The sequence below is a fragment of the Hetaerina americana genome, unplaced genomic scaffold (assembly GCF_022747635.1).
Source record: "Hetaerina americana unplaced genomic scaffold, ioHetAmer1.1.p SCAF_14, whole genome shotgun sequence".
Lineage (NCBI taxonomy): Eukaryota > Metazoa > Arthropoda > Insecta > Odonata > Calopterygidae > Hetaerina > Hetaerina americana.
In genome coordinates this window covers 11,237,115-11,254,767 of record NW_027286514.1, presented here as the reverse complement: position 1 = coordinate 11,254,767, position 17,653 = coordinate 11,237,115, and the positions used below count along the sequence as shown (strand labels likewise).

General features: G+C 40.9%; 2 protein-coding genes across 4 annotated transcripts in view; one reads left to right on the top strand and one right to left on the bottom strand.

Annotated features, from left to right (window-relative positions):
* Positions 1–16,313, bottom strand: part of ITP (ion transport peptide) — a 203,248-nt gene extending 186,935 nt beyond the window's left edge. Inside the window, exon 1 of the mRNA XM_071583499.1 lies at positions 16,192–16,313. The gene's annotated coding sequence lies outside the window, so the exon portion shown is untranslated. The remainder of the gene's footprint in view (positions 1–16,191) is intronic.
* Positions 1–17,653, top strand: part of LOC139686330 (peroxisomal leader peptide-processing protease-like) — a 516,420-nt gene that overhangs the window by 332,392 nt on the left and 166,375 nt on the right. The gene's annotated exons all lie outside the window — the stretch shown is intronic.

Below are 17,653 nucleotides of genomic sequence, written 5' to 3'. Positions count from 1 at the left end.
GTCAGAAATTATCGTTTACATGGTTAAATATTTCTGAAAACTACTACCATGCTTTAAAACCTCTTCATGACGCCCCTAACTGTTGTCCGAGGCGTAGTTCAATTGAAAACGAATTTACGTTGGCAAATAATTGTAATCTACTGTGTATGATATCATAGTGAATGCATTCGAATAGGTTAAAGGAATAATGGCACTATAACGTCAATCCGAAAAATTACCGCGTGTCTTATTTTCCAGTCAAGTGGAACGGACTAAGATATGGACATTCCCAGTAATACGTATGCATGGTAAACACAAAAATCATTTCTCGTAAGTTGCTTGCCAATCGTTCTCATTTATCTAACGTAGTCTTAATTATGAAATCTTAAATATAGATGCGACTTCTCTGAAGGCCTTTCATGGTTATAAAAGGTCTCAGATTTGATACAAAATGGCCGGAGAAAAGGTAGCGGATACATATTCAGATTATATTATTTTTAGCATGTTACACAATGTATCATGAGGACACCACTTCTTGGCCCGTAGGCATGGAATTACTGTTTTCTGATGATTGAATGCCACGTTTGTTGTCCACATTTACAGTTCAGCGCTACAACTGTTCTTGATCGTTTTCGGTTGAGGAAAAGGCATATAAGAAACAAAAATATTTCGAATGTGAATTTTAAATAATTCCAATTATTTTCCGGGTCCAATTATTTATTTAGTTGGCAAATGTGTTTGTAGAACTTGTGATTTTTCCAGTGCCCTAAATATTTATATAATATTTTTATGATTTTGTATTTTTTTTGTTAAGCATAAATGTATTTCAAAGTATTCATGCATGCCGAGTAAATGTTCTCAAAACCATTTCCAAAGGTTGATGTAGTTAGAAGTTTAAATGGTGTTTTATTGATCTACATATTTTACTCGTTCATGTAATATGTATATTTGCCTTTTCTGTGCATCCATCCCCTATTGTCCTCTTCTGGCAACGTTCTACGTATCAAAGTCTAAAATTAATTCAGAATTCGAGAATGGGGGAAGCGGTATTTGCAGCCGTAGGAGTTGTTTTTTTCTGAAAGTCCCCCTATGCCAGTTGCATTCTTGTTTTGAGTTTCTGTGAAGTGAAAGCTACCATTCGAAGGCCGTTAACTTAAGGAATTTGTTGATTCTGTTATCTATTTAGCTTATTCACGTGAACGAGATACACATGCAGATAACGGCATCGTACAGAAGTTTTCATTCGGCTCGGCGAACCTGTTAATGAAATGCTATGAGCCACCTTAGGGAGTTCACACGGTCAAAACGGGATTGTGTCCTTTCCAGACCAAAACATCGCGTCACCAATGAGCAGTCGTTTTTCGTGTTTAGTAGTGCTAGCATGATGTAGGCAAACAAAAATAAATTCGAAGGTGAATTCCGTTTCCGTATGTAAATATTTCCGAGTGGAATTTTCTGAATCACCAGTTCAAAATTTCATAATTCGAAGCATGATTAATACTTGCAATTTTTTTTTATTTCCGACGCTTCAAATGGCCCATGTGCCTTTGAGAACCCGATTGCTTACTTTAAGCTTGTCATCTCATATCATAAACTTCGAACTACTGGAATTTATTAAATCCCGCGAACTAAAGGTTAGCAGGTAATTACTTTATCTAACAGACTATTATGAGTGCACTAGATTATCACGCCGGAAAAAAATCTTAGCAAATATTGTTTAAAAGCACATATTTGTTGCTTAGGAAATAATTTTTAGTTTACATATGATTTACCTATGTGCTTCAAATGTCAGACTATTGTGAAAGTTTTGGCGATTTAATGAGGGCATTCATTTTTTTCTTCCTTAATAATAATTTTTTTCTGTTTATAATGACTTATAGTTTATCTTAATTAAAGTTTAGTTTACGAACATTTATTTGGTACCTATTTATATTTCATCTATTTGAAAAGGTATACTGGTTTTGTTTCAAAGAAAATTGGTGTAATTAGGCGCTTTATGGGGAAATGTGGGAAGAAAATAAAATATAAATATTATTTTTTATTGGCATGGCCAAATTCGCTGAGATACTCGGCGAGATTATGGATCCATCGAAGAAAGCATTATATCAGCAATTAGTCGAGGTGCAAAGAGCTGCCAGATTCGCCGGAAATATTTGCGAAAGGAAAGCAAGATGGTCGGGACTACTAATAGGCAAAATTTATGATGGCAGTTCCAGCAAAGAGGAAGATAACGAGTGAAACTAAGGCTTTTAGAAAGATCGGCGAGACTCTTGAATATGGTAATGGTACCGAGTAGAAGTAGTAATTTTAAGGCAGGCGACCTACAGCTGAGGTCGTTTGCGCCATTGGGGATGGGTGAGAAAGGAGAAAGGGGGTGGAGAAACCCAGCGTCGGCATCAGCCTACTCATTGCGAACGGCGCCAAGCGGTCCGCAGGTAGTCGTCCCATCCGACGGACGCCATAGTCACTCAAGAGTGCTCAAGTAGGGATCAAAATATCACTGAAAAAAATCTGCTATCTCCCGGGCCTTCTCGGTGGGAAGCCAGTGCGTTTATGGCTCTGAGGTAACTGTCTTAATGGTAATCTGCAATCCATGTTACTGCATCACGTTTACCTAAATTAATATGATTAATGTTGGGGTCATACACCACCTACCCACGCCTCAGTGTCGATGTGCAGGGAATAGATGTATATGTAATTTAAAAACGTTCTCTTTCTTTTTAAGTAACCCCATATTTGTGCTGACAATTTAGTTTGAATGAAAATACAATATGCTTGTCAAGATATTTATAATTATGCCTAATCTCAATTAAAATGATAATGACTTGCAATTCCCTATCTATGCCAATTAATATTGTTAATCATAACTGGTGGACCGGCTTACTGAATGCTTTCCTCATAGTTTATACTTCACATTCCGACATTGCCTTTTTGATGATCGACAAAACCTTTTTAATCATGGATGAATGTGGCCCGCTGTGAATGATCTGGCTTCTAACGGTTATGGAAATCTTTGGCGTATTCAAGTGGAATCCAGAAACATTTCTACATAATGTGAGCACTTATTACATCAAATCCTATTTCTATCTTTAGCTCTTCCTCATATTTCCCACTCCAACACACTCGTTCTTTGCTCATTCTCTTCCTTCTTCTTCACCCTTCATCTTTAATTCCTAATTCAATAAAGGCCTTCGACATCCCAATGCCCCTTCGATGTCTTGTTGCCTATTTCTTTCTCTCCTTCACATGACCTTCTCCAACTCCCTCTCAGCTCAATCGCTACCTATCACTCAAATCTTTGTATTCCTCTCAAAATAGCTTATTTCTCAATCACTCTTATCACCCAAATTTCCAAAGTCTCCGAATTCAACTCATCCTTCGAGAATAGTTTTCAAATCACTCTAGGTTCCCCATCATAGTAGTTTCTTAAGTGTACACACGTTGTTGAATTTTATCTACAGTAATAGACTGTATCTTCTTGATATAAGTATCGGTTGAAGCACGTTACACAAATCAGGTGTGAAGTAGTATTTTAGCCGCTTATCAGGTTATCTTCATACCAACTAACGTCACCAGCAGTGAGCATTGGTGGTGTAGTTAAGTAAACCCACTTTTTCTGAGAAACAGGCCGCGATGTTTGGAGTCCACCGATGACGACATGATGACTCTTTTATCACTTTGAAAATTGCGTGGCTCGCTCTAAATAGCTTTGAAAGTTTTCCTCGTGTGTGTGTGTGTGTATGTACATATATATATATATATATATATATATATATATATATATATATATATATATATATATATATATATATATAATGTACACATATATGTGCATGTATTATTAAATATATTTATATATAAATTTATATATATGTATACATACATACGTAGATAAAGGTATATGCATGTATAAATTCGTTCGATTATTGAATAGAACTTTGGAAGTTATCCCGACCTGTGCCGCACGCTTCTTTAAACCATATGATTTTATCCTAATTTCTTCGAATTCTTTTCTAATATTACTACGTTTTAGAACATCACGCCATTCTCACGAGACATAAGAAATATTTTGAAAACTTTTATTGCTCAACTTCTGACATTTCACATTAAGTGGGGCCTGGCAGCTGTCATGCCCTGGCTTATTGAAACATGTTATCCTCATTGGTGAAAAGAATTTATCTGCGAAGTAATGAATGGAATACGAGACTCGTGATTGTCCTTCATAAGTAATACGTAATATTTTTAATAGGCTATGTCATATGCGATTTCTTTTTTTCCGTATTTGAGCTGTTTTATTTTTTTGGTTATGAGCTCAATGGAACTAAAGAAGTCATATTTTTATGGGAGCTTATGCGAAAAATTGTATTATCAAAAAACATTTTTTCATGATGCTACAATATAGTGGCATGAGAATAGTAGGTATAGGACATCCGTCATTAAAGAGGGGCCCATTTATTCGCTATGGGATTTGCTATAAGATGTTTTGGAGTCAGGCGTCATCAAAGTTCTATCCAGATTTCGCACAAAGAGATTGCCATGAGGGTTTGGCATGATCTGATTGAAACTGCATTCGCCCTCTTTGGAATTTAAAATTAATTCGGATGTTGTTTTTCTCCGATAGAAGTGCAAGGCGGACTGGTAGCATAGTATTTTATTCCTGATGAACCCCAAATCTAAACCTCTTGTAAGTAAAATAGAAAGTTAAACTAAGACCTTTTCAGGATTGTGTGATTATGGCTTTGATCTTGTTTTGTTATCAACTAGATAAAAATTAATTTACGTTCTTTATTATGCTTTAGTTATTAGAAGTTGCAATCTGTTAACCTGACGAGAAATCAGGGAACGATGTTCAAAGTCTTCCATTCGCAATTTTATTTCCAGTTGGCCTTTTTCATCTTAGAGCATAGGTATGCGATGCATATAAAAACAGCGATCCGAGTTCGGTTAGACTTGAGTTATAGTGCAGTAATTTCGAGTCTTTGTTGATGCCTCACAACGCCTTTGCATGAGAGATATTTGAGTGTGAGTGAAGTTCATTCTCATAAGAAAATATTTAGGTCTTTTAGCAGGAACGTACACATCGAGCTCCGCGTCGACGTTAATCACAAACGTTTTCAATGGGCATGAAGGATGAATTTCATTTTCAAAATGTAATTATCTTTCTATTTTCTTAGGCTCAGATATGAAAACGTTATAGTCGAATGCGAATGGCCGACTCCAGAGTTTATTTTTGAAAATATCCGTGTCCAACGGAACCAATAGGGTATGAAATTAACTCAGTTATGAGCAAGTGTGACATGACTGTTTCATGTTGCATTTGTAAAATGCCAGGACACTCGTCATCTCCGGAATATATTCAAATATTGAACAATGCACGTTAGCTTCTTAGTTATATCAGAACCAGGTAGAATATCGAAGGGTAAGAAAAATTTGCCAAGTTGCTCCATAATTCTGGTATCATATTAGTAGATACTATTTAGTTATTTGTGGCGTCAGTGTCATACTACTGTTTCATATATGTATCCTATATGTTTAGGAATGAATCATGGAACCAAAGCATTGATTTTTACTGTTTATATAGTTCTATAGAATCCCTTTATTTTATTTCCTTTTTTGCAATGCGTAGAGTTATTTATTCAGGGACGGCGTGTTAAACTGTAAAACTCTAATTGGTTGGTGATATTTGTTTCGCGGTTGCCGCACGCTTTTTTTCAGGACACTTAAGTTATGGAGCCACACATTTAAACCCACTTTGACAGGATCAAAATCCTATTATTATTATCCAATCTTCATTAACCTCTTATTGCGTACAACAGAGAGATAAAATGAGGCGATTAATGGAACCCATTTAAAAACCACGGCTCGTTTACTAATGTTATTGATTAGTGTAATGGAAGTAACTCCAGGTTATGTTTTTGGCAGGGTTTCCAGTAGAATAGAAAGCGTAACTATTTCAGTTCTTTTCTCTCCATGATGTTTGGTGATATATGTTTATCTGTAGTCTTTAATTCTCTTATTAAAAAGTTTTTGAATGCCATTTTTGGTGCTTCGCCCTTAGAGATTTTCCCCTTTGGTGAGTACGAAACGTATTTTAATAGAGTTCGGCGTGCGACCTTCAAAGTTGTCGTCTTTGCGTGGTTTCTGTTACTCTTTTATCCTATCTCATTATTTAAGGGGCGTACTTTCTCAAGAGTTAATACATAGTTTTAGTTTAAGTTAAAATCGATCGGCAAATTTAAGATATCTCGCCGCGAAACAAAAAATAATAATTCAGTTTGAACTTCTGCTTTGAACTGCTCAACTGCTGACATTGGCGGGTTGATCTAAATTTAGAATCATTCGCCAATTCCGCAAAAACACGCTACGTCGGATTTATTCGGTCGCGACCGGTATTAGTAACCAAATTACTGATGGCATTAGATTTAAAGAGGTTTCCGGTAACAATTGCCGTTTTTCTCTTACTTGTCATTAGGTATATGTGTAAAATTTAGGAGGCAATAATTTGCTGAGCTATGTCAATTAGCATATCCGTTTCACATTATTTTGCCTTAATTATGGGTCGTGGTAAATAAAATTTATTTTGATAGCTCAAGGACAAAGCGTTATGCAGCTCTTCAGCTGAGGGTTTTGAAAGAGCAGTTTTCTTGCTTTCTTCCCTGCCTGAAAACAGGATGTTCGCTTCGGCTTTGACCCAGCCCATCAATGACTGACAGACCCTTAGATGACATCGACAAGACGGATGGTAAACTAACACGAGGGAAGTTTGAGTGACAAAAATGGAACAAAAATTTCACTTACCTTGGTTGCGCATAATGGAAACCATTTTTGAAGCGAAGGTTGCTGTTTGCTTTTCTATGGTTTCATTTTGCAAAAACATCTAGCGAATAAAATGGAGATGGGTCGTGAGTTATTTCTTGACTGAAATTACCGCTTAAGTTGGTCTTTCGATGCCAGATGGTCGATTTTGTTGTTCTGACTTATTTTAAATGCAATTTTGTTTTATTTCAACTAGCTTAAGGCATACCCTCGTGTATGAATTCCGTTGAGGACTTCCGGTAAAAATAAGTCAATACATACTATAAATATATAACATAAGACTTTCACCGAAAAAATTTAATTTCTTAATTTCGTACGCGTTGTGGTATAAAATAATTCAGTGATAAGTGGCAGTTGTGGAAGACGAAGAGGGCTGATGGAAAGGATGAAAATGAATTACAATAGAGGAAACTGCAGTTTATGCAAATGAGAAATGTAAGGTTGTTCGTCGTATTTTGGTCGAATCAAATTGTCCGCAGATATATAAAATGGACGCTTTCGCTTGACGTGGCAAATGCTGGAATACAATATTTCCCTGAGTTTTTAGCTGCATTTTCTTACTGGCGAGGTTCATTTTATCACTTAATCATAGGAGACGGTTGGTATCCACCACGCTGTACTCCTCACTATCCATCGGACAAAATTCTCATTTGTTTTTATCGACAGGTCGATTTTGAAGCGTGATAAATTCCGCGACATCCCCCTACGAGGGGGATGTTAGGAAAGGAAGCCAGTACGCATACCTGCCGCGTGTTACGCAAATAAATTTTCAAATGACTCAGATAAGTTGATATTTATTACCCTACTGCTTAATGCAGCTCTGAATCAACAAAATCGTTGGAACTGCGATGAAAAACGCTGTCATTATTCCTTTACACTCCTCTTGTTATTTTTCTCTTTAACGACAGCAATTCTTTTTATGAGATGTATTTTTAAAAATCTCCGCTCCAAGCTCTTGGCACGATATCTTTCCCGCCACTCATCTCAGTCGCTCATTCTTATGGCGATGCGTATTATTTATCCCTTTGCTTTCGAAGAATGATCACTTGCTTGTTTTTTTCTCTCTTCCCCCCCCCCCTTCCCTCGTTAGGCGAGCTCGCAGTTTTTGCTCTGGCGGATCGTCCTCACCCGAGTAGAGGGACAAACATTTATAAGAGTATGTTCTCTCGTCGAATCAAATCGCGCTCCTCCTTTCCCCCGCAATCGAGAATCGAGCCGCTTCGTGTCTCTCTCGCCGCTGCCCCCCCTCCCCACCCCCCTGGCGGTCGTCCGCGTCTACACGGAGCGGGCATGCAATACGTGCTCCTCGTGATTAGTAGGCTTGTCTCCCGGACGTGACGCCCCACTTGGACGTAGGGGTGGGTAGCCGTTTGTTCGGCCAATTGAATAGCCTTCTGTATGAGTTCCCTAACGTGAAGATCGCCAAAGAGGGGGTTGGCGAGATGGATCCGCGTCGTAAAACGCGAAAGTGGGTAATTTTATCGAGCGACTTTTCCGAAAATGGAGAGCGGGAGATGGGGAACGTTCTCTGCGGTTAGAAAATGAAAATGCTCTAGCTCTTCACGCGGAAGCGTGTGATGTTCTGTACCTGGGTTTATATATTTTTTTAATTCCTACTCCGTCTCAACCCATACAGGTCCGTGAGCTTGTTCTTCTTCTTCTTCCTCAAGGGTCTTCATCTCCCCCCTCTTTCACTTTTTCTCCGTTGCCGATCAGATTCACGCCTCCTCCTCCCTAACATCCTTCGTCTCTTTTTGTTCCTTGTCCAGTGAGCAAAAAAAAAACTGGTTATCCTTACCGATTGCCGCAAATATTCATCTCTATTGCTTGCAATCCAATTGGGAAACTCATTTGATCTCAGGAATTTTTTTTTATTTCCTAAGCATGTGGGAGAATCGGGAGGTGGGTGAAATTTGGGGAGAGATTCGATGATGATGAACCAGCGGTTACAGTTTGTTCATCTGCGGTAAGTTTATGAATTACGTCAATAAATTATTCATCTGATAAGGAGCTTAAGTAAAAAATATATTTTTGTATATTTTAAGCAACTCAGAGTTAAGCTAAAACCACATCACATTTCGAAACTCACTTGCGGTAGTTGATCAAATTATTAGGTCAATCAAATCACATCTGGTTTAATGGCCGTAATATGTATTTAATCCTCATTTGATAATACTTTCTATTGATTTTGGCATCTTATCATTACAATATTAAGTGAAACAAATCCTGAGCAGTTGGATTAGTTATTGCAGTAATATTATGATACCTGCTATGGCACAGGCGTATTGATTATAATGAATTGGATGATAGTAATATGGGTGTACTGTAGCTATATCGGATTCATTTCTCCATTTGTGAAATGCTTCTTCCCATCCATTAAATTTTTTGATGTATTCAATGGCCACCACAGTAGTAGTATTTAGGGAAGGTGACCGACAGCTGAGGTCATTTGCTCCATTAGGGGATGGACAGGAAAGGATGAAGGGTGGAGAGAAACCCGGCGTCGGCATTGGCCTACTCTTTACGAAAGGCGCCAAGGGCTCCGCAGCTTAACGTCCCGTCCGACGGACGGCGTACTCACTCAAAGTGCCCTCCACAAGGCACCTCAAGCAGGGATCGAGATAACACTGAAAAATATTCAACACCACCGGGGTATGAACCCGGGCCCTCTGGGTGGGAAGCCAGTATGATAGCCACCGCATCATCTCGATCCCCAAGAACACTACATCCTAATTAAACCTTGGAGAAGATGAGAGAGAACCTACTTCTTCAATGTTTTTGTTAAAATTAGTATTAATGGCACCAATTATATAGATTCATTTCAGGAGATACCTTCAGATCACATGGTGCCAAGCATTTAATTTATTTATTCGGGCTTCCCATGGTTTCCCAAACTATCTCCTTCTCCAATCGATTGATCAGGCTTCTTATTGCCGCTGTTCTGGAAAAATCGGAAGGAGGATATGAATTTTTTCTCGTTCAGTCAGTTTCTTTGACTCACACATTCCGGATCTCTCCCTCGCTATGAAACACCTTTCGTTATATCATTGGCCGTACTAAAAGTGCGAAAAAGGATTTGTATTAAGACGGTATTCGAACGTCTGATCTAAAAGGTAAGGAATCCTCGATGCTCATAAGGCATTGTCGGAAGTGACTCTGATCAGACCTCTTGGGAACCTCCTCATCCAGCCATACGATTTCGTGAATATCGTCCTTTTACTTTTTTTAAATGACTAATATTGAAAACCGGTTCCCGCCAGTCGGTGAAAATTTTACTGCGTTTTGACTCAAGCCACAAAACAGGAAATGAGAGAATTCACGTGATTTTAATCACCAGAAGTATGTAGAAGTTTAAGGTGGGCAAACGATTTGTAGGTTTAAAATTTATCGGGGAACAACTCTTGAGGAAATCTTAGTGACTGTACCCCATGTATGTTTTGCGTTTTCAACTCATTCCCCGTCTTCCTATCTTCGAATTTGGCATAGTTCCAGAGGAAAACCTTGTGATTGCGTCACTTTCGAGGACATAAAAGAAACCAACACGTGTAGGTTCTGAAGTCAAATCTTGGAGTCCTTTATATCTAGGGGACCATAGACGATCTATTTTGGTGTCTGTTTGTGGGTGACGATGTATTTAACTAGAACTCAATTCTGGAAGTATCGCTTTTGTTAATTTTTGGTCGGTGAAAATCACCAATTTTCATGCCATTCGTTTTTAAATGGGAATTTCTTCCATCATTTGGATGGTGCCAAACGTTAAAATCGTGAGTAGTGACTCTTGAAGATAGGCCACGAGCTCTGATGCCTTCGTGCATAGGCCCGTTGATCAAGAACAATATTATTCGCTAAAAAGGGACTCCTTGGTTCCGAGGCTCATTTGAAGCAGAAGTTTAGTTTTTTCTTTTGGTGCTTCGTTAGGACACGTATTTAGCTATTTACACTTATTATTTACCAAGCTACATTCAATTAGGTTATTAATAGATCTAATTTTCAATAATGCCGAAAAAAGGTACTTTGATTTAAATATGTATTTGAAAAATACTCTGCAAGCTGTCGCTGGGATATGCAGAAGGCTATATGAAGCATTCTGAATTATTTCAATCCATTTATAAGGGTGCGAATATTTTCTGGGGCTCGAGATGGTGCGGTGGCTAATTTGCTGGCTTCCCAACCCGAGGACCCGGGTTCGAATCCTGGAGATGGCAGATATTTTTCAGTGGTATCCCGATCCCTACTGGAGGTGCTTTGTGGAGGACACTTTAAGTGTGTACGCCGTCCATCGAATGGGACGTTAAACTGCGGACCTCTTGAGCTTTTCGTTAAGCGTAGGCTAATGCCGACGCCAGGTTTCTCTCCATCTTTCCGCCTTTCCCATCCATCCCTAATACGCAGGCGCAATCTGCAAATGTAATTCCCGCATACGCAAATGACCTCAGCTGTCGATCGCCTCCCCTAAAACTACTTCTACCGCGAATATTTTCTGCGCCTTATAGGTCATCAAAACTCCTCTAAAACGGACAAATATAGGTTTAACGAGGAATAATTGAAATTTTCAGTCAACCGAAGCGTAAATGTGATGTTCGAGATTTGTTGCCAGCTTGATTTTGAAGCATATAGGCATTAATAGTATGTAATAATTCAGTAGGTATCTGGCAGGCAATCGGTTCCATTTATTGGCCCTAAAGTTTAACCTGAAAGCCTCCAACAGGGTGTGTGGCAGAGGGTATTATATCAACAGTCACTAGAGCAAATGGTACCTGATGATTAATAGCATTCGTGAAGTTGAAATCGTTTCGTTGTAAACAGGTGACGAATATTCAAAGTTGCAGGGTGATAGAATATTGAGAGAGAGGGTTACGCGCGTAGAGAAATCTTGCTTTGGTATAAATCTGCCCTGGGAGAAAGACTAGATGTTTCCAGATGAAACAACCTGAACAACAGGTCCTGTTTTCCGAACGGCAGACAAGTTGAATACCCAGGAAAGTTATTCCGAAGTCCTGGAATCGAACTTGAGTCTTGAGGTATGGGAACTCGAACTTGAGATATGGGAAGATAATAAAATAGTCACCTCATCACCTCGATCTCCGCTACCTTCTTCAGAATTGTATTGCTTGAAGAAGGTGTGCTTAAGTGACCTATAGGGAAAATCGCCAGTGGGAGCTTAACAATTGGACGGAATGTTCCGCCAAACGACGTTCATAAGACGATCGTCATCGTATGTGGCCCCTGCCACCCACCCTGCCAGTGGGCAACTGGATTGATGATGTTTCCATTTTTCTCTACAAATTTCGTTAGTGAATTTTCTGTTTTATTTCAATTTGTTGATGTCTTCGGTGATCTATAGCGAATTAAATCCTCTCATCTGTAACTTATATCCGGTGTTTTGTTGACCTTTGATTTAGTCATGGATGAATATTGACTGTTGAATATTATGTAGGAATATTTCACGCATTTCGTAAACAAAGAAGTCACCTAAGGTATTATCCTTATGCGTAATCCTCGTCAAGATTCATGGAATGTATTACATTGTCGAACCTAAGGATTAGAGATGATTTTCTTTCGGCTATTTATTCTGGGTTTCACCTTTGGGCGAACATGGTTTGCCGAGGGCGGTGACATTCGGAGGGTAGTATATAGTTTAAGCTTGGGTAATTTTAGAATATCTACATCGCATATTTATTTTGGGGGTATTTTTTGGCGCTTATCGATCAGTTGACAATGCTTGTATATCTTATCATTTGCCGTCTGTCCCTTTCGTCCTGTTGTCTTCCGCTTGAGTCCGGCATGAAAGCCCATCGACGCACGCTCTCGTGCCTTGGTCGCAATCTGCGCCGACCGTGCGCCCAGCGTGCTGCTACGTAACAATAGCTCACTCGAGACCCCCCTTACCGATAGAATGGGATGATAACCACCTCTTGCACTCTGCTGCACAGCAAATGCAACCGGTCGCGTTGAAATTCGGCACGGCGCAAGAGAGTATTTCCGCGGAACGGGCGTTGAGTTGCGCCCGCTGCACGTGAGGACGTGCATTCGAGGGCACTTCCTATTCCTGTGCGACGGAGACCCTCATTGAAGGGGCGACGCTCGCCGCCGTGCGAGTCTCGGCTTGAAACACCAGTCCAAAGGCCCGGAAATGGCCATTTCCGATTGGGAGGGACTGGAGGCTTTTTTTAATTTAAACGTCAATGTTTTTGCAAACATGTTCACGAGGGGGGTCTAATCGCCCGCTACTGTTTCCGACGGGCACCCACGTCTTGCTCAGGAATAAAAATCGCTCACTCACAACCAAGCAGTCACCTTGAAATTCAGAAGGCTCCTCGGAGAATTCGCTCACGGAGCGGATGCGCGGATTCGGCCTTCTGGGTGCGTGCAGGCGTGAATTGTACGGCATATCCCACTCCAATTTGAAAGCGCGTCTTTCGCTGCCTTTCCTCGGGGAATGATCATTCGCTCCAACCGAAAAGGCCTAAAGGGAAGTATATCTTTCGCGCAGACGCCTACTATGTATTAATTTGGTCACCTGAACCAATAAGATGATCTTCATCAAGGCCTTATTGAGAGGCGACTTCATGACTCGAAAGCTGCGACTATATGTACCGACTAATATTAATGACTTACTGTGCGAGAAACGAATTATTTAAATCAGAAATAAGATGGACTTGTAACATGATGAACGGGCAAGAAAAGTGACATTGGAAAAGAATATGAGTACTCACTCCAAATCTTCTTGAAAGTGGACCAGTTATTTGAAACATTATGTCAAAACGAGCCTCTTTTTTTGCGGAGAATGAATGCAAAAAGTTTCCTTTATTTCATATCTCCATGATTGTCATCAATGTGCTATTCTTGAGTGTTTATTTTAATAACGACGGCCCGATTTGGAAACTATGTTGTGGGATTAGAACTGGGCAAATGAATAAATGAGAATAGCGATCGTGCGGAATGTTGCTTCTTGAGGTTCTACGATTCGAACAGTACATATGCTTGTGGGCCTAATACAAACGCCTCGGGATTGGCTTGAAGTCCCTTACAAGTGCTCCCACCGTGACGCCGTATTCGACTCTCCTTTTTACTCTGGACACTCTTGCTCTCCATTTCTCCATTCGCCCTCTCGTGAGGAGATCTTTGCTCCCTCCCGTCGGCAAACCCACCCTCCATCCCCGCCAACCGCTCTACCCACAACACAGCAGACATCGGCGACGTCTCTCGGCCTAACCCCTTCTCTCTCCCTGCCACCTCTTCTTTAATGATAGGAAATCGCTGGAGCGAACTTCCTCATGATTCCGACGCTCTTGGCTTCGGTTCGGATGCTCCAAAGAGCTCTGTTCTCACCTCTTGCGAGGTTTTAGCAATGCACATTTTTGCCGAGTGGCTAGCAAAGAAACGGGCGGGAAGTAGGGGTGAACGGGGTTAGGCCCGGGTCCTCGGCTACACAAATATTTCTGTACTTTTAGTGAAGGCTTTGCTGAAGGCGAGAGAGCGGATACCCTGTCTTTGCCTTCCGATTTTACGTTCGTGAAACCTTGATTGCGGAGGTCGTTCTCAATCACAGAATGTGATTAGTGAAGCCATCTGATATTAAAAAAATAAATGAGCATAGAATGGGGGAGGTTTGTCTTTGACGGCACTGTGCTGGAAAATTTGCAAAAATTAAGGTGTGATGGTGTTTGCTCTTCAGATTCTTAGAATTTAGTTATGCTGCAGGAATTAATGTGTGCTAATAGAATTCGTTTTCCTTTGTTCTTTATTGTTCGTTGTTTAAGTGGTTGAAAATTGTCTTCGGCCACTTACCGAAGGCGACCGTGTTTTAAGCTGGGTTTATTCATTCATTTGACGAAGCGATTCAAAGGTCGTTCGTTCAATCTTGGGAAGGGATTCGCACGGCAAGCATGCATCTAATTTTTCTTCTATCGCATCGAATGGCTTCCGGATTGTATCTCCCGCATACGTTTAAACGTAACTATGGCATCATAACAGGCGTTTTCAGAGCCGAGGCACGAATTTCATCGACGGTTCTTTGCTCATAGTGATTTTTAGCGGCTTAGTGGTAAATCGTAAGTATTTGAGTCGAATTATATATTGCCTCGTTTTAAGTATTTAGGTTTTCACACTTTAATAGTTTCTTTGCATAATTTTGTTGCTCGATGGTTGATATTAGACTGTGGCACGGGTTTGTTATTGCTGAGGAAACATTCAAGTTTCTCTGCGTGTGTGGAATGTGGTGCTGAATGCCTCTCTTGCTGAAGCTCTCGGCAATGCCAGAGAAACGTTTTCACGACATTCCTCGCACGCAGTGAAATTCATAAGCTACCTCATGCAAGTGACATATTTAATTGGTTTGCTGATAAATCACTCTATATCTGAAGTAAAAAATGAAACGGTTTTCGACATGTTTATCGTAAGTAAGGAGATAAATGACAAAACTTGTAAATGATTCATCGCATGGAGTCTTCCCAGCATCTAAAACACTCAACTATTTTCTGTATCGCAGAGTGTTCAGTTTATCGACGCTTGTATCGTCACGTAGACTCGGTATGATCGGAAAACACATACTTTTACTTTTATATTCATCCCTGGGAAAGCTCTTTGTTGTTTCCTTGGAGAAATAACTCCTCTTGAAGAAGAATCCAAAAATAGCAATATCAATACGTGCTTTGAATATTTATTTTTCTTTGATGAAAATATTGCATTTTTTGCATAGCCTACTGTATTATCACGTAATTATTTTGTAATTTTTAAATGTTTATATTGATATAACTAAGCTGTGGGCACACAATTCACGGTAAACCCTAAAATATTTTCAAAATATATTACTAATGGGGTTTTTATGTGAGTCAATTGGTTTGAAATTCACTCCGATAACTTATAGCTTGTTAATAAAATGAACGCAAAGAAACAAGTACGCGTCAAGTTGGAGCACGTTTCCAGAGACGACTTATGTTGGATATGAATCGTATTTTTAATTACTTAGGAAGCGTTTTCATTTAAGAAAAAGAAGGGAACGTGCGATTTCGTTTAGTTTAATCTACCGAATAACACCCGATTGAATCTCTGGTGAATTGGGAAAGAAGACGGATGTCTTTCGGTAAAGGACACTGGTGGGATATTTTTCGGCGTTTGCATGCATACTGATTGCGGAAACTGGCCAATCCGTCGGCTCGGAATCCGCGTTCAGACGCTACAAATCACCCTAAAAAAATCCCACGGCAATTTCCCTCTTCCCTCCCCGCTTCACGGCCTCAAGGCGGCGCGGCGTGGCGGAGGAGCGAGCGGAAATCGCCGGCAGCCCCAGAACCCAAAGCTCTCTTCCTCGGCTCTCTCGCAGCCGTCACACTCGAGCACCCCCGTTCCACCCCCTCAGTTCGAACACGAAGAGGATCGGCGGAGTGGACTCACCTTGGGCTAGCTTCCTCTCCGTCCTTTTTCCTTCTCTTTCCCTCGGTCTCTTCCGCTCGGTGCGAAGACTTCTCTCGGCGTATCAGCAAAGGTCTCCTTTGCGGCGGGATGTGCTCAGGGGTCCTCCGTTAAGTCGTTTGAGATCAGTACACCCAGAGCGAGGCTTCTTTTATATTAATGCCCGCGTCAAAATGTGTTGGTGACCACCTCGTGACCGTGTCATCACGTCGGACGGATGGGCTTCTACGCAGCCTCCGTGTGGTGGGCAGCACCCCTTCCCCCCGGGCCTCCCTTTCACCACCCACTGCCCCCCTCCCCCGCACCCTATTTCCCTTGCGGGATCGCCGCTGCCCCTAGGGTGTCCAGCCATCTCCCTCTCTTTCCTCTTTCCCTCGCCAAAGCCGCGATCTCCACCCCGTCCCCAATCATCTTCAACTCACCCCCATCCCTCGTTTCCTTCCTCGTCTACTCCTCGAAGAGGTCGATCATTATACGGTCACTTATCTCCCCCTCCTCCCACGATCCGGCCATTTCCACGGCCATTCACGGCTTGCGTAAACATTGAGGGAGGAAAGGGCATCATTTTCCCAACAAGGAGTCTCGTTAATGATTCCCTCGGTTCGCATCCCGCTTTGGGCAATTTGCAGGCCTTTCAGTCCGCCACGTCTCAGTCTCTCTCTCCCCCTCTCCCTCTCTCCCTTTCTCCCTCCCTCCCTCTTTCCCTTCTCGAATGTTATCCTCATTCTATGAAGTCTCCGGACGTCGAGGGCGTCGTCGTCCGTTCCCTCCGTCGGCCCCCGCCCCGGAGACGTTTCTCATTCAAAATTTCTTGGTATTTGCGTGTGTGTGTATGTGTATATAGGCGCGTGGGAAGAGGAATCAGTGCTTCTGCCCTTCGTTCTCCGTCTCGGAGCCACAAATTGCAGCTTATTATTTGCATTGGAGGGGTGTCCGCCCTCTCACTTTTTTCTGCTTGCGTTCACGGGAGTGCGTTGCGGAATTGCTCCTGTGGAAGTCGAGATAAGTTTTTTGTCTTTCGAGCAATACTCAATCGCAGTCTTACAGAAGTGCTTAGTTGCTTACATTTCGCCGTATTGTTAAAGTTATGAGACTTCCTATCGTAAAAATGTTTTTTCAATAGTCTGTGGATGAGATGATCTTATTTTGAAAAGAGTAAAATTCGATCTTAATTTCAATTAGGCAACATGAAATATTGGTTGTGTTCCCCGAGTTTTTTCATTTTATTTTATTGATATTTCCTTGCGATACTTCCTCTCTTTTATGCAGGACTAGACCGAGTGATTATGGTCTATCTCTAAACTTTGCGTGTTCTTTATTAAGTTTTATTATTTATGAAATAAACCTCTGCTTAATACCGAGTGTCTTAGCAAAGATTTCGATGGAAATTCCTCTCGGGTCCTCCACCGGGTTATATCGTTCATAAAATTAGAATTACGAGAGG